The sequence below is a fragment of the Cervus canadensis genome, chromosome 23 (genome assembly GCF_019320065.1).
Source record: "Cervus canadensis isolate Bull #8, Minnesota chromosome 23, ASM1932006v1, whole genome shotgun sequence".
NCBI lineage: Eukaryota > Metazoa > Chordata > Mammalia > Artiodactyla > Cervidae > Cervus > Cervus canadensis.
In genome coordinates, this window is record NC_057408.1 from 7,446,063 (window position 1) to 7,464,289 (window position 18,227).

Consider the following 18,227-nt stretch of genomic DNA (forward strand, 5'->3'; position numbering starts at 1 on the left):
ATTATCTCATTTAGATGCTTAGATTCTCCCCATTTGACCAGGGAACAGAATGAGTCTTAAAAGTTTTTAGCAACTGGTCCAAGGTCTCACTACTAACTGCTGGATACTGGGTGTAGGATTTAGATCTTGGTAATTCAAGCTCAGAGCCCTTGATCATAACAGGTGGCTTTTGCTGGAGGTATATCTGCAGGCAAATTAATTGGATTAGCATTTTTCAGGTGCATACACTGTGCCAGGCGCTGTACTAAGGGTAAGGACATCATCTGAGAAGCAGGAGGAGAGATTCTTTCTGCATTAAACCTTGCAGCTAGAGCAGGTGGAAAATATTAAGTAATCATAAACAAAGACTGAAATTTTTACACTGATATATACATGGGTCACTGAATACTTTTGGAAGCGTGCCTTCCCACCATTTGGTATATAATCTTTATAATTTCCCTTCAGAAGAGGCCCATCAGACTCTGATTGTGGGTCCTCTTCAGCCCTTAGAGCTTTATTTTCTCAGAAATGATTACTATTTCACTGGTAACTTACTCTTCTTATGCGCATGTGTTTTGTCTGCTTAAGAATGCTATATCATCAGCCTGTAGAGATTTTCTATTTATTCAGTGATTATTTCCGTAAGATTCTTACTTTTCTTTCTTTCAAACAGAATGTTCTCAATATATGCTCACTGAATACATCCTACGTAAGGAGATACTTTTTTCTATACGCTCCTTTTGAACGAGAAGATGAAAGTACAGTGGGTAGAGAATTTATCAAAAGCCATGTAGCTGGGCATGGAATTAGAACACTCAAACATCTGAGTTTAGTATCTAAAATGTGTGCTTTAGTCCCCTGCGTCCTTAAGAAAGATATTCAGATGTCAGCAGTAGATAAATTGTAATAGAAGAGGTGTAACTAAGCTCTCTGTGTGAAGAACTGGGTCTTATAGAATTAAGCAAGCATATTCATTAGGCACTGAGAACTGGACAGTTGCCCATCAAATCTTCACTGAGCTTGGAAAAACGACACGAAGTAGAGATTTTTAATTTGCAAGTATCTACTTGACACATTCCACAGGTGAAAATGTTGGTTTCCCCGCATCCGCAGGGGGCTCAGATGTGTCCTGACAGTTCTGAGGCTCAGAACACAAACCATCACTTTCAACTCAGGTTGGAAAGCGTTGACAGTGAAAACCAGAGGGGGTTTCTCTGTAGGCAGCTGGCACTGCCTGCTTGGTTTTCTTGTTTTATTTCTTCCCATGGAAATTATATTTCTTATACCTAAGTTTACTTTTTAAAGTGGCTTTTTTCCAGAGCAAGAGAAATCCTGCCTGTGCCCCAGCTGAGTTTTTGAGAGACAGTGTGCTGAGTTGGGCTTCCCTGGTGGGTCAGACAGTTAAAAAAAAAAAAAAAAATCTGCCTGCGATGCAGGAGACCCAGGTTTGATCCCTGGGTCGGGAAGATGCCCTGGAGAAGAGAATGGCAACCCACTCCAGTATTCTTGCCTGGAGAATCCCATGGACAGAGGAGCCTGGAGGGCTAAGGTCCACAGGATCGCAAAGAATCGGGCACGACTGAAGTGACTCAGCATGCATGCTTGCACGTGACTGAGTTGATATTGCTCCTTTCTTAATTACATCAGAGGAAAATACAGAAATATGGAGGCTTTTAAAAGAGATTCTTTTTGTATTAATTTGATAGCCAAGGATTGTTCTCTCAGACTAAGGTGACCAGCTGTCCCAGAGCTCAAACTGGGGAAGTACAGGGCACTACCAGAGAAGCTAGCTGTCCCCGTTAGGTCACTCTGCCAAACTTTGGAGTCACTGCAGTCTACTAATTAGGAGGGACCCTCACCTGTTCAGTAGGTCCTACAAATTAATAAATGGTTACAATTAGTCTGCTTTTGATGATATATTTTCCAACAATTAGTGGTGAGGTAGTTGTTCCTAAAGATGAGAGGAACTGATTTAGGCAACTCCCAGCCAAGGATCACACATCTTTTGCTGACTTTTTTCTCCCTTTCTTCCGGCCTGTAAACTTCCCTTTCATGTTTTCAAGCCAAAGGGCTATTTCTCGGCAAGTGCACAAGGGCAGTCTGTGGCCCTTTATTTCCTGAGTCTCATGGCCATTAGAGGTACAATGGCCACCTCCTGTCGCTGGGCTGCCTCAAGTTTTATGCCCTCAGGGACGCCTGCATCATAACTGATCTGGAAAGAGGCTCAGACCCCTTATCCTGACAAAGGAGCATCTGTTGCAGGTCTTTTGCCTGAAGTGGTTCTATTCAGCCTTTTAAATCACCAGCCCCATTGTTCAGGGTATTTCTTGGGAAAGGGCATGTGTACACTCTGTTTGTTTAGTTAATGTAGAAAACGTCTTGCCTTAGGGTCTGTCACCTCAAGACTGATCACAATGGCAACAATAACAACCCCATCACCAACTTAAATTTATCTATTTTAATTTGATTTTTATTTTGTATTGGAGTATAGTGATTCACAATTGTGTTAGTTTCAGGCATGCAGCTGAGTGATACAGTTGTTCACACACATATATCCATTTATTTTCAGATTCTTTTCCTATATAGGTTGTTAGAGAATATTGAGTAGAGTTCCCTCTGCTATATAGCAGGTTCTTGTTGATTACTTATCTTACATGTAATTGTATGTGTAACATCAGTTCGAAACTCCTAATTTATCCTCTCCCCCACACCCCACGTTTCCCCTTTGGTAACCATATATTTGCTTTCAAAGTCTGTGTGTCTTAAATTGATACAGCTCTTCCTGCCTTTCCATGTTTGGGGCAGGATAGTATTTCTCTTAATTCTAGTGTGCCCACAGGGGAAACAGCTGATTATATGCATTTTATAATTGATAAAGCATGCTTGCCTTTTCAGGGTGAACTGGGCTTTGATAAAAATGAATTCAACGCTTGTTGATAAATTGCATTACTAGAAATAGTTATTGAATTATCTTTTCTCATATTTTATAGTCAAGTAGTTTCATTGTTAAACTCAATAAAAACAACTTTCACAAAACTAGGTGCATGACTTACTGCAAGCCTGTCTCCCAGCTCCAGGCCTTGCATAGAGCAGCATGCTTTCAAGATCTTTCATCTAGCCCTATTTCATGCTGAAATAGGGGTGTGCAGCGGGAAGCCAAGAAGACCCTGAGTAACATGTCCATGGTTGATCTAACATATCAATAATAGGGCTTCTTAATGGACACAGTAAAAATTCACATAAAATTGTAATGCAATCTGAAAAACTTCAGAGAACATTTAACCTTATGAAGTCTTTACTACCCACTCTGTTTCTTAGATGTTTGGGGCTATTTGTTGAGAAGATGCTTCAGGGAAGCAGTTTCAGAATCCTTGGTTCTAGTCCATTTTAGTCTCTTGTATGTGGATGCACATTCTGTACCTTTCAAAAGATTTGTTGACCTTGATTGGTACTTATCTTGATTGTAATTGCAATATTGGCAATTCTACTTAAATAGCAAAATTCACTGATGACATTTCTTCCTTATAATTTAGGCTGAAATGAAACTACATTTAGTCTTCTGTAGGTTTCAAATTAGAACACACTATACAGTGAGTCTTCTGAGTTTCCACAATAAAAAGAAAATGTATCTCATGGTTTCTGAATGCTTACTCTCTATCAAACACTTCGCTAAGCACTTTATGTATGTTTGTTAAAAGTGCTGTGAATTGCCTTCATTACTGTCTTCACTTGGAAGATGAGAAAACAGAGGCTCAGATGCTAGGATCAACTTGCCCAAGAAGACACAGGGGGCACAGAGCAGGGCTGGCCTTGCAGGCCCAGGGAGCCTGAGCTGTGGTCCATGTCCGCAGTTACTTGTTGTTGGAGTATTTCAAGAACAGTTCCTATAAAGAAGATGCTGGACGATGAGTTCTACTGCTTTGATGCAAATTTTACATACGTAGATATTCATCATAAATCAAAGGAGAAACATGGTTACACTCATTCATTTCATAGAGATTTTATACCCAACCATAAGCGAGGCTCTGTGGATGCAGATATCAGTGAGGCTAGTTCTCTTCTGTGGAGAAGCTCGCAATCTGGTGGAGAAGGAGACAGGCTTATAGATAAAATATGAAACAATCAAATTGTGACAAGATGAAAAAATATGAGCCACAGGAAAGGTGGACAGAGAATACAGCCCAAGAATATGTTACCACACAGACTTAGAATTCATATGGGGCATTGAGATAATGTAGTGACCATAAAAAATGTCCCTCAAAAGGGCTGAATATAATGAAGGACAAGGAGGAGCAGAGATGAGGATAAAGATGGAATAAATCTCAAGTGAGCCTTTCAGACTCACAGGATAATTTTGCTGGACTCATTGGAAGCATTTAATTGCCAGTTCTTACTAGGTTCTGAAATCGATTTCATTGGGCAACCTCATCCCATGCCTTCAAGCAAAACTTCCAAGTTAATGGTAGCATTTGTTTCTCATTAATTTCTGTGGTTTTCTTAATGGCCAATTTGAAGGCTTATTAATAGTTAATATGTTTAGCATTATAAGCATTATCATTAACAAAACAGATGCAAAATTACTACTGCAAACAATGATTGCTGTGATAAAGAGCCAAGGGACTTAAACAGTGGGAGAGTTGGACTGAGTGAACCCTCAGAGGGCCAGTGATGTCCTTCCAATTGTCTTAGTGTCCCATGACTGCAGACTGCACATCTATTTCAAAACTCACTGATGTTAATACATTAAACTTAAGTTTTTTTAAGATATAATTTAAACAGGTAAGGGTTTGTTTAACTGCTCCTCTCCTTTCTTAAGGACCAGACCTGCAGTCACTACAGTTCAGTTCAGTCGCTCAGTTGTGTCGACTCTTTGCGACCCCATGAACCACAGCACGCCAGGCCTCCCTGTCCATCACCAACTCCCAGAGTTTACTCAAACTCATGTCCATCAAGTCGGTAATGCCATCCAGCCATCTCATCCTCTGTCGTCCCTTTCTCCTCCTGCCCCCAGTCCCTCCCAGCATCAGGGTCTTTTCCAATAAGTCAACTCTTCACATGAGGTGGCCAAAGTATTGGGGCTTCAACTTCAGGATCAGTCCTTCCAATGAACACCCAGGACTGATCTCCTTTAGGATGGACTGGTTGGATCTCCTTGCAGTCCAAGGGACTCTCAAGAGTCTTCTCCAACACCACAGTTCAAAAGCATCAATTTTTTGGTGTTCAGCTTTCTTCACAGTCCAACTCTCACATCCATACATGACCACTGCAAAAATCATAGCCTTAACCAGACGGACCTTTTTTGGCCAAGTAATGTCTCTGCTTTTTAATATGCTATCTAGGTTGGTCATAACTTTCCTTCCAAGGAGTAAGCGTCTTTTAATTTCATGGTTGCAATAACCATCTGCAGTGATTTTGAAGTGCCAAAAAATAAAGTCTGACACTGTTTCCACTGTTTCCTCATCTATTTCCCATGAAGTGATGGGACCAGATGCTGTGACCTTAGTTTTCTGAATGTTGAGCTTTAAGCCAACTTTTTCACTCTCCTCTTTCACTTTCATCAAGAAGCTTTTTAGTTCCTCTTCACTTTCTGCCATAAGGGTGGTGTTATCTGCATATCTGAGGTTGTTGATATTTCTCCCGGCAATCTGGATTCCAGCTTGTGCTTCTTCCAGCCCAGCGTTTCTCATGATGTACTCTGCATATAAGTTAAATAAGCAGGGTGACAATATACAGCCTTGATGTACTTCTTTTCCTATTTGGAACCAGTCTGTTGTTCCATGCCCAGTTCTAACTGTTGCTTTCTGACCTGCATACAGATTTCTCAAGAGGCAGGTGAGGTGGTCTGTTATTCCCATCTCTTTCAGAATTTTCCACAGTTTATTGTGTTTCACACAGTCAAAGTCTTTGGCATAGTCAATAAAGCAGAAATAGACATTTTTCTGGAATTCTCTTGCTTTTTCGATGATCCAACAGATACTGGCAATTTGATCTCTGGTTCCTCTGCCTTTTCTAAATCCAGCTTGAACATCTGGAAGTTCACAGTTCACATATTGCTGAAGCCTGGCATGGAGAATTTTGAGCATTACTTTACTAGCATGTGAGATGAGTGCAATTGTGCGGTAGTTTGAGCATTCTTTGGGATTGTCTTTCATTGGGATTGGAATGAAAATGGACCTTTTCCAGTCCTGTGGCCACTGCTGAGTTTTCCAAATTTGCTGGCATATTGAGTGCAGCACTTTCACAGCATCATCTTTCAGGATTTGAAATAGCTCAACTGGAATTCCATCACTTCCAATGGCTTTGTTCATAGGGATGCTTTCTAAGGCCCACTTGACTTCACATTCCAGGATATCTGGCTCTAGGTGAGTGATCATACCATCATGATTATCTGGGTCATGAAAATCTTTTTTGTACAGTTCTTCTGTGTATTCTTGCCACCTCTTCTTAATATCGTCTGCTTCTGTTAGGTCCATACCATTTCTGTCCTTTATCGAACCCATCTTTGCATGAAATGTTCCCTTGATATCTCTAATTTTCTTGAAGAGATCTCTAGTCTTTCCCATTCTGTTGTTTTCCTCTATTTCTTTGCATTGATCACTGAGGAAGGCTTTCTTATCTCTCCTTGCTATTCTTTGGAACTCTGCATTCAAATGGGAATATCTTTCCTTTTCTCCTTTGCTTTTTGCTTCTCTTCTTTTCACAGCTATTTGTAAGGCCTCCTCAGACAGCCCTTTTGCCTTTTTGCATTTCTTTTCCATGAGGATGGTCTTGATCCCTGTCTCCTGTACAGTGTCACAAACCTCCGTCCATAGTTCATCAGACACTCTGTCTATCAGATCTAGTCCCTTAAATCTATTTCTCACTTCCACTGTATAGTCATAAGGGATTTGATTTAGGTCATACCTGAATAGTCTAGTGGTTTTCCCTACTTTCTTCAATTTAAGTCTGGATTTGGCAATAAGGAGTTCATGATCTGAGCCAGTCAGCTCCCAGTCTTGTTTTTGCTGACTGTATAAAGCTTCTTCATCTTGGCTGCAAAGAAAATAATCAATCTGATTTCGGTGTTGACCATCTGGTGATGTCCGTGTGTAGAGTCTTCTCTTGTGTTGTTGGAAGAGGGTGTTTGCTATGACCAGTTCGTTCTCTTGGCAAAACTCTATTAGCCTTTGCCCTGCTTCATTCTGTACTCCAAGGCCAAATTTGCCTGTTACTCCAGGTGTTTCTTAACTTCCTACTTTTGCATTCTAGTCCCCTATAATGAAAAGGACATCTTTTTTGGGTGTTAGTTCTAAAAGATCTTGTAGGTCTTCATAAAACCGTTCAACTTCAGCTTCTTCTGTGTTACTCGTTGGGGCATAGGCTTGGATTACCGTGATATTGAATGGTTTGCCTTGGAAAGGAACAGAGATCATTCTGTCATTCTTGAGATTGCATCCAAGTACTGTATTTCAGACTCTCTTGTTGACCATGATGGCTACTGCATTTCTTCTAAGGGATTCCTGCCCACAGTAGTAGATATAATGGTCATCTGAGTTAAATTCACCCATTCCAGTCCATTTTAGTTCACTGATTCCTAGAATGTTGACACTCACTCTTCCCATCTCCTGTTTGACCACTTCCAATTTGCCTTGATTCATGGACCTAACATTCCAGGTTCCTATGCAATATTGCTATTTACAGCATTGGACCTTGCTTCTATCACCAGTCACATCCACAACTGGGTATTATTTTTGCTTTGGCTCCATCCCTTCATTCTTTCTGGAGTTATTTCTCTGCTGATCTCCAGTAGCATATTGGGCACCTACCAACCTGGGGAGTTCCTCTTTCAGTATCCTATCATTTTGGCTTTTCATACTGTTCATGAGGTTGTCAAGGCAAGAATACTGAAGTGGTTTGCCATTCCCTTCTCCAGTGGACCACATTCTGTCACACATCTCCACCATGACCCGTCCGTCTTGGGCGGCCCCACAAGGCATGGCTTAGTTTCATTGAGTTAGACAAGGCTGTGGTCCATGTGATCAGATTGGCTAGTTTTCTGTGATTATGGTTTTAGTATGTCTGCCCTCTGATGCCGTCTCACAACACCCACTGTCTTACTTGGGTTTCTCTTACCTTGGACGTGGGGTCTCTCTTCACGGCTGCTCCAGGAAAGCGCAGCCGCCGCTCCTTACCTTGGAGGAAGGGTTATCCCCTCACAGCTGCCCCTCCTGACCTTGGACATGGAATAGCTCCTCTCAGCCCTTCTGCGACAGCACAGCCGCTGCTCCTTGGACATGGGGTAGCTCCTCTAGGCAGCAGCAGTCACTACAGGTAGTCTGTTATTATGCATAGTTATTTTTTTGTTGTTTTTTAAACTTTTGGCCACATAGCATAGCATGTGGAATCTTAGTTCCCCTCCAGGGATTGAACCTGAGTTTCCTGAATTGGAAGCATGAAGTCTCAACTGCTGGACTGCCAGGGAAGTTTCATTCTTATGCTTAACTTTTGACCACCTACATTGTTTATAAACTGACAACAAATTAAACACCTAATGTATGCTGACTTTAGATTTTTATTTATCACTGAAAAAAAAATTAAAGATATTGCTGTTAGCCAATAGTTTGATTTAGACAACTTTGCATGTGGAAAAATGTTTATTCAATTCTGTGAATATTAAGACATGCTTATTTTACAAGAATGAGTGGGAAACTGGAGATCAATACTCACACCAGTGGTAAGATATACAAGTCTCATAAACTTTGATAATTACAGAAGAAATTAGTTTTGACAAAAATGATGAATGTTAGCTTTAATTGGACGTTCATCTGACTTAGGTCAGTATGGTAATCATCCCCTGGAGAAGAGAATGGCAACTCACTCCAGTATTCTTGCCTGGAGAATCCCATGGACAGAGGAGCCTGGTGGGCTACAGTCCACGGGCTTGCAAAAGAGTCGGAAACGACTGAGCGACTAAGCACACACGTGGTAACCGAGACATGCTGACTACTGTGGCAACAGAATCTCAGCAGTGGAATCAGTGCAGTAGAGGTTTTCAGGTGCTCACGTTATAGCCGAATCGGAAGCTGTGGGTAGCTCTCTGTTCCATGAGGTGATTCTTCTTCTTGTGGCCCTGCATATCTGAAGCCTCACAGTCTCCATCAGATCTCCTGCCTCCAGCTGGCAGATGCGGGTGAAGGACAGGTGGAGATCACATAGGAGAATTTAGGGGGAAGGCCTGGGGGTGGCAGGTATCACTTTTACAGACATTCTTTGAACAAATAGCAGTCACGTGGCCCCAGGGAGTCACAGATGTGCCTGAGCCTGTGCTCTGGACAGGAAGGAAAAGGGACATGGCACTCCTTCGGTCATGGTTGCTCGGGTGTGTGTGTGATTGTGAAGAAACAGAAAAAGATGGAGTACCCCGTAAATACTGTCTGAATTTTAAAATTGTCCATCAGAAGCAAATAGAGTCTAGGATTTGATGATTTGTGGCACTTTAGGAATAGACCTGATCCTCCAACCACCATTGCCTTGCTCTGATATATGTCCAGAGGTCTCTAATCTTTTTGATATCAGGGACCAGTTTTATGGAAGACAGTTTTTCCAAAGACCTGGGAGGCGATGGTTTGGGGATGATTCGAACACATTTATTGTACATTTTATTTCTAATCTAATGCCACCACTGATCTGACAGGAAGGGCCAGTCCATGGCCCAGAGGTTGGAGACCCCTGAATTGTAGGCTGCTGTGGGCTTATGGAAATGGGAATAAAAATAGATATCCAGTTAGGTTGCAAGTAGCCTCCCCTTCCCTCATAGCTCACTTGGTAAAGAATCTTCCTGCAATGCAGGAGACCTGGGTTTGATTACTGGGTCAGGGAGGATCCCCTGGAGAAGGGAATGGCAACCCACTCCAGTATTCTTGCCTGGAGAATCCCATGAACAGAGGAACCTGGCGGACTACAGTCCATGGGGTCGCAAGAGCTGGACACGACTTAGCGACTAAAGCACAACCTCCCCTTTTGCAGGCATTGGGTTCTAAAGAATTTAAAGAAGAAATATAAATTGTGAGTATTTTTCCTACAAGGCTTTGAATGTCCCTGACAAACCTAACTTTCTGTCTGATATTCTAGACTTTTCTATCTGACTGTCAAATCTCTGGTAACAGCAAAGAAGGGTTCTGTATTTTTAATTTAGTCAATGTATCTTGGGATTGACCAGGACAGTCATGTTGGAGTAACACCTTCAGAGAGGCAGAAGGGGAATTCCAAATTCCAGGATAGAAGAGATTTCATTGGAGGGATTTCCAAGCAAGTGGGAAACTTCCAAATGATTAAGTCAGGAAGCCCAGCGATTTCCCACAGAAGTGTCCCTCTGTGTTGGCTAAATCTCCACACACAATGTAAGCACTCTCCAGTGGGAGACAAAATATCATATTCCCTGACAGCTTTAAAACAGTATAAAGCTATGAATCGGCTGTTGATCCTTTTATCACAATCATTGTCTCTAGAATTAGATGTTGATCTCCTGAAGGGCAGGGTTCTAACCTTCAAATCTAATTTTGTGTCACAAACACAGTACAAGTTAAAGAACTGTCCACTTACCGTAACAAATAGGCAAGCTCTGCCGTAAGACGCTTAAAAAGAAGAATCTGGCCTCCAACACTGACCTCCTGGTGCAGAGGCGATCCTCAGTCTTTTTCTCAAGCAATGGGTTATATGGGTTCTACTCTCTTCTCAACCCTGAAAATAGAATGTCAACTCCCTTCACTGACTGCTTTCTTCTTTGCCGTGTAAAAGAGAACATGTTGGCCTTTTTTCATCAGCGTTTGTTGTTATTGAGTGTTATCATTTATGCCTCAGGATCAATCATGATTAGACTCAACAAATCATCTGTGAAAGACTGCATTCTATTGACCTAGGCAAATCCAGACAAAAACAACAGAAATTATTCTTCAGCAGCCCCTAGCTCAGGATTATGGTAGAAACTTGAAACCTATTTCTAAGCTCAGTGTCTTGCAGGAGGAAGGAATTGGATGGAGCTAAATGGAAGGAAACCCACAGTAAATATCTGTCAGAATGACGGCCGAGGAGACAGGCTCTTCTCATAGGTGTTTCTAAGCCCTGCAATCAGGTGAGCCCTCCAGAGCCTTTAAAAAAAAAAAAAAAATTTCATTTTACTCATGAAAAATTGGTATTCTCAAAAGTTTTGGAATACTTTGGGTGACCTTGCTGAACCTTGAATTTTCATTATTGTTTCTCTCATATGGAAATGTTTGCAGCTCTGTCTTACGTGAAGGGCAGAGAAATGAAAAGAAATCTGTGATAATGAAGTCAGTTTTCATTGCAGAAGAATGACCTCATTGCTTCCTGAGACAGCAGAGAGGGAGGGCGGGGTCTCCTGCAGACCTTCTGGAGGTTGCCCCATCACACAGAACTGCTGGACCAGAAGAAGGTTACATAGATATCCCAAAGTGTTTTCTTTTGTTTTTTAACTACGTTGTCAGTCACACAATTGCCTGAATTCATGCTATGTCTGGAAGAACTTTTGTAAAAGAAGATACTTCTGTGCAAGGTGTGATGGTTCTTTACAGCAGCCTTCTCCAACCTTTTTGGCACCAGGGTCCAGTTTCATGGAAGACATTTTTTTCCCATGGACTGGGGAAAGGGATGGGGTGATGGTTTCCAGATGACTCAAACACGTAACATTTCCTGTGCACTTTATTTCTATTATTATTACATCAGCTCCACCTCAGACTGTCAGGCTTTAGACCCCTGAGGTTAGGGACCCCTGCTTTACAGGATGTCTTTTATCCTGTGGTAAAATAGAGGTGTACCAGCAAATTCTTTTTACCCTCGTGCACAGAACTCCCTCCTGTGCTATTCCCCTGCCCCAGGGGGCTTCCCGGCTCGTCCCTGGTGGCTCAGATGGTAAAGAGTTCGCCTGCAGTGTGGGAGACCTGGGTTCGACCCCTGGGTTGGGAAGATCCCCTGGAGAAGGAAATGGCAAGCCACTCCAGTATTCTTGCCTGGAGAATCCCATGAGCAGAGGAGCCTGGCGGGTCCCAAATTGTCTTACACAACCGAGCAACTGACACTTTTGCTTTCAGCGTGTTCCCCTGTGGCTCAGTGGTGAAGAACCTGCCTGCCAGTGCAGGAAACCGGGGTTCCATCCCTGCGTCTGGAAGATGACTTGGAGAAGGAAATGACAAGCCACTCCACTCGTTTGGCCTGGCAAATCCCATGGACAGAGGAGCCTGGTGGGCTACACTCACAGGGTCGCTAAGAGACAGGACTGAAGCATCTGAGCATGCACGCGCACACACAAGCAGGGAACTGGGGTCTCCTGGCCATCCCAGCCTCCCCTCCGTGCAGGCCCACTGTCTGCACATACCTGGCTTCTCCTCTAGGGGGCGCCATTCCCACTCCTCTTTAACCCCATCAGACTGATTCCTCTTAATTCCTTTCCTTTCAGTGATCTGCTTGTCTGACCAAGCAAATTTGTTGAACTGTGTAATGGTGTAGACTTAGCCTTTCTATTTATTTCACCATCACTTACTGCATACCTATTTTGCGCTGGCCTCTAGGGAGCAGTAAATGAATAAGGTCTGATTTGCTTCTGAAAGGCACACAATGGTCTAGAACCTGGTATGTTATATTTCTCTGTAAACAGGTTTGTGTTGTAAAGGACTACAGAGGGCCTTAAGCCAAAGGAACAGAAAACATTTAGCTGTCGTGAGGTATCACCTGACACCAGTCCGAATGGCTATCATCAAAAAGTCAACAAACAATAAATGTTGGAGAGGGTATGGGGAAAAGGAGATCTTCCTATACTGTTAGAAGGAATGTAAAGTGGTACAGTCACTGTGGAGAACAGTATGGAGGTTTCTTAACAAATTAAAACTAGAACTACCATATGACCTAGCAATCCCACTCCTGGGCATATATCCAGAGAAAACCATAATCTGAAAAGATACATGCACCCCAGTGTTTATGGCAGCACTCTATTTATAATAGGCAAGACCTGAAAGCAACCTAATGCCCATCTTCTATTCTCAAGAAGATGTGCTATGTATGTGTGACAGACTATTGCTTAGCCGTAAAAAGGAATGAAATAATGCCATTTGTAGCAGCTTGGATGGACCTAGAGATTATCATGCTGGGTAAAGTAAGTAAGACAAAGACAAATATCACATGATGTCACTCACATGTGGAATCAACTTTTTAAAATGATGCAAATGAAATTATTTACAAAGCAGAAACAGACGTACAGATATTGAAAACAAACATGGTTACCAAAGGGTAAATCTGGGTTGAGGGAGGGATAAATCAGGTGCTTGGGATGAACATGCAGACTCTGCTATAGACAGATAACCAAGAAGGACACACGGATTAGTACAGGCAAGTCTCCTCAGTGTTCTGTGATAACCTACAAGAGAAAAGAATCTACTGAAGAATAAATATATTCATTTGTGTAACTGAACCACTTTGCCGTACCGCCGAAACTAACACATCATTGTAAATCAGCTCTACTCCAGTAAAATGAAAAACTCTGAAAAGTTAGCATTTCAGGCATAGCTAATAGGGCCATCTTTTTGTTTGGGATCTAGAGGAATACAGATGGTTGGGGAACTCATCCAAAACTATAGTGTGACTGTAAATGTGATAGCCCACAACACAGCCTCCATGGACTCAAGTTTTAGCTATTTGTTCATAGTATCACTTAGGGATGGGAGGGAAGGCGTAACTGACAATACACACTTTCTGTGCTTGCCTACTAAAATAGCCACCGTATAGTAGCATGTGTTGAAGAGCCTCTGGGGGTGTTCCAGTCATCCGTGGCCTTCCCTCACACGTTATATCCCTGGAGATGCGTGGAATTCAGTTTTCAGTGTTGCTGATTCAGTGGACTGAGTTTGGTGGATGTGCTGGCGGAGGGAAATTCAAAGGCCAGCACTGAAATCTACTTTTGGCTTCAGATGCTGTTGTCCTGCTGCCAAATGAGTATATCATTTTCATGAATCACTGTCTTTATTCTTGAAGAGAGAAGAAAGTTCTTCTGGGTAAGCTGACCGTAACCATCATGAGGGTGACCTCAGTGTTTTTGGCCCAGGTTCAGGCTTGCAGCCCATCTTCACAGAGGATTGTAGCGCTTTTAATGCGGGACAGTATTTGACAAACCCCAGATGCACATAGGAAGGAGGCAGTCAAGCGGTGGAGGATGCTGGGCTCGAAACTGGTACAGGAGGATGAAAATAGCAAAACCCCCTTGATTGGATAAGTTGTTCACCTCTAAGCCCCGCCCCCTGCCGTGGACCCAGTCTTTCACGGTGACGCCAGTCACGCCTGTCCACTTTAGGAAAGCTTATGCCTCAAAACCTAAAGCCATACTTGGAAATGTTTCTTCTGGAAAGTCCGTTACTAATGAGCAAAGTTCTGGAAAAAATCGAGTTGTTTTCAAAGCCTTCCAGTGTTGGAAATGCAGTTCCCTAGATGGTCCTGTTGTTTTTAGAAGCTGCTTTCTGCTTTGAGCTTAGGGGCTCATGGTTCAGTGGAAAGGATGCTTTGGACTTCTGGAATATGTGGGCTCCAGCCACGCTGCCAGGATTATGGTTGTCAGAAGCCCCCAGCCCTTCGTGCCTGGCTCTCAGCTCACCTTTTAGAGGAAGACTGGGGCAGCCTGGACTTCCATGGTTTGCTTTTTTTTTAATAATTTTTATTTTATATTGAAGTATAATTGACTTACAGTATTATGTTAGTTTCAGGTATATAGCAGAGTTTTCAAGTTATATATATATATATATATACACACACACACACACATATATTTATATATATACACACATAATATCTAATTCAGATTCTTTTACCATATAGGTTATTACAAAGTACTGAGCAGAGTTCCTTGTGCTAAACAGTATGTCTTTGTTCATTATGTTTTGTACACAGTTCTGTGTATATGTTAATCCCAACCTCCTAATTTACCTGCCCCCTACCTTTCCGCCCAATAAGTTTTCTAAGTCTGTGAGTCTGTTTCATTTAACATACTACATCACCTTCCTCCATGTTTAACTTGAAGTCACTTATCTTCCTCTAGGGCCTCTGTTTACTTTGTCAATGGAGTCTTTCTGGCCAGAGACTCAATTGGTCCTATAAATTAACTTTGAAATAGTGAGCAAGGAGGATCCACCAAAGCACCATCCACTTTCTTCTGATGTATTTCTCAGGTCCAGCAAAGAGCCTGAATTCAGCTGACAGGTCACATTTTGTTTTAAATCAATGGATATGGTCTTGCTAAAAACTTTGCTGTCTCCAGGTGCTTTGGGATTAATCCTATTGAACCCTTTATGGGAACAACTTAAGCAGAAGAAAATCTCTTCAACGTTTTGTCCTTAAATTCTAATAGGCTTATCAGAGAAAAATAATAAAGCAATTCGTACAACATTACCATACTGGTGTAGAGAGATAAGGGGGTATAAGAAGAAGGTGGACACTGTGGTCAAGAGGACAGGAGATTTTAAGACTTACCAAGAGAAGAATACAGGGAAAAGTCCAGGATTCCAGATGAACCAACTTTTCAGGCATCCTCTCTGCCTTCGCCATGTCTGCTGATTTCAAGCCTGTTGGAAACATCAGTTTAAGAAGTTTAGTTTGAGATAGTAATGAATTTAAATGTCAGGCCCTAGGGTCTCTTGACCTTGGCTTCAGTCTTGGTGACAAAAGCAAACCCTTCCGTCCCCCACTGAACTCACTGAATCTGTGTAGAGTTGCAGAATTTCATAGGTCAGGAAGTGGAGGTCCAGAGATGTGAAGTCAGTTGTCCATGACCCCACAACTTGCTAGAGAGACCCAGGAAACAACTCAGATCTCTACCCCTCCAGCTGGTTCTTCCCTTCGGTGCTCTCTAGGCTCAACGAGCCCAGGCAATGACTTTCAAATTAGGTTTTGGAGGACAATGGAATGGGGTCTCCAGACTGGTTTTCTTTACTCTGTTGCTTAATGGGCTTCACTATTTGGTCTTTAATATTCTCATTTCCTGAATTGGTGTTCACTAAAGTTTGTGGTGGTTGTTCAGTCGCTCAGTCGTGTCTGACTCTTTGTGACCCCATTGCCTGCAGCACACCAGCCTTCCCTGTCCCTCACCAACTCCCAGAGCTTGCTCAAACTCATGTCTATTGAGTCAGTGATGCCATCCAACCATCTCATCCTCTGTCGTCCTCTTCTCCTCCTGCCCTCAAGCTTTCCCAGCATCAGGGTCTTTTCCAATGAGTGGGCTCTTTGTGTCAGGAGGGCAAAGTATTGGAGCTTCAGTTTTAGTCAATTATGCCTCTGCTATTGATATTCTTCTTTAGGCTTTCTCTGATTTGAATAAGAACCTATAGAGAAGTTCTGAGGGAACTGAACTCAGCTGTAAACATGCTGCTGCCAGCTCCCCACCCCCAGAGTAAAATGTGAAGAAGCTGATGTTGAATCACAGGCATTCTGGCTGGCAACCCAGGAAATGCTTGATCTGCCTGCAGTTTACTTTCTCCGTATCTAGAGATAGATAATACTTAAGCAATTTTATGGGGATGTTTTAAGGCCTTTCTACTGACTTCCAGATGGAAAATAGAATGCGTTCTAGACACATTCAAATTCAGTAGTAAAGCATCAGGGTAAAGCTAATATGAAAATAACCGTTTGCAAGAAAATGAACACAAAGCTCCCACAGTGGCAGAAAATAATGTGTGCAAGGTGGATAATAAATAATACCATTAAACCCTTGTATCATTCCCGCTTTCTGTCAAGGTAAAAGACTTGATATTTATAGCTGGGCCTGTAATTACTTTTGTGCTTGAAACAGGAAAAAATTGGGTTGGTGAAGCAGGAAGGTATGAGCCAAGTGTTTTGGTTTTTTTTTTTTTCCTCCCCCTGTGGAGGTGGAGGTAGAGATGGAATGAGGTTTCATTTTCCTGAAAATAGAAGGGAGTTCTTATTGCCTCTTCTTTCTGCCTGCCTCCCAGGAAAGGAAGAGTTGTTCCATTTCAGTCATTAGGAAAGATTCTTGGGCTTTCCAAGCTATGTGGTAAGGAGATTATAGAAGAGGGTGTGGATAAAAGAGGTGGGGTGGTTAGAATTAAGGGAAGGTTTGTAGAACAAAGGACATATGTTAATTAAAGGTAATAATTCTAAATTTCCCCAGTGTCTTTCTGTCTAGCAGACAGATTGTTGTTTAGTCGCTCAGTCGTATGTGATTCTTTTGTGACCCCATGGACTGTAACCCACCAGGCTCCTCTGTCCATGGAATTTTCCAGGCAAGAATACTGGGGTTGGGTGCCCTTTCCTTCTCCAGGTATCATCCTGACCCAGGGATCGAACCAGCATCTGCAGCATTGGCTAGCAGGCTGTATATCACTGAGCCACCAGGGAAGCCTCAGCCAGATAGATTACTTGCAACTATTAGAGCTCGGATCTTAATTTCAATCAGGGTTCTACCCCCGTCAGTCCCATTCCCGCCCTACTCTACCTTCTATGATCATCCATATTTTAAATAAAATCATTGGACTTAATTTTAGCAGGAAGACTCGTTCTCTTCCAGATAGCAATTGCATGCACGCTTTCGAAAGAACTTTGATACTGTCTTGAAAGATCTGAATCCTTAAACAACCAACCGAAGGAAAGCTCTAGAGATAGATACAAGCCAGCCGTCTCAACAAAGTCAGCTTTCTCACCTACAGCACAATCTCAGTGAAAATCAAAATCGTCCTCTGTGAGTTTCAAGGCTAAAAATGAGATGCTTGTAGCTTCGGCACCTGAGAGCTTCAACCATAGTTTATATTCCATAAATGTAGATACGTTGTCTCTTTTCCCTTTTGTTCTTTTTCTTTCCTTTCTGACAGAAACCATTTGAAGTTTTATTTCAAATCATCTGGTTTGTCTGCGTAATGAACCTCAGATTGAGACTCGCGATCGTTTTAAGGGGAGTGTGTGTGTGTGTGCGTGCTCACGCATTTGTGTGTCTTCCTGTTGATGTTTAATTAAGCTGATGTGAAGTGCTCTCTGAGCCAAAGACAGTGGTTTTTCCTTTACTCATTTAATGTTGCACAGATAGGGTGAGCCTCTCATTTGTATAATCTGTCATGTAATACCATTGCCTTTTAAGCATGCTGGCTTAGTCAAAAGCATTCATTTAGATGGGGATAAAAATTTAATTACACCCTTTGACCTTTACACATCTGTTGGAGATGATGTAGTGTCTTGGGGAGACGGCATTAAATGAGCAATGTTTCCAT

General features: G+C 42.3%; 1 protein-coding gene across 5 annotated transcripts in view; it reads left to right on the forward strand.

Annotated features, from left to right (window-relative positions):
• The window catches only part of DCC (DCC netrin 1 receptor), a 1,219,152-nt gene that overhangs the window by 123,603 nt on the left and 1,077,322 nt on the right, over window positions 1-18,227 (forward strand). Inside the window, exon 1 of one of the 5 annotated variants that reach the window (XM_043444499.1) lies at window positions 9,966-11,089. The exons of the other annotated variants lie outside the window; for them this stretch is intronic. The gene's annotated coding sequence lies outside the window, so the exon portion shown is untranslated. Of the gene's footprint in view, window positions 1-9,965; window positions 11,090-18,227 lie in introns of those variants that run through there. 5 annotated transcript variants of the gene reach the window in all.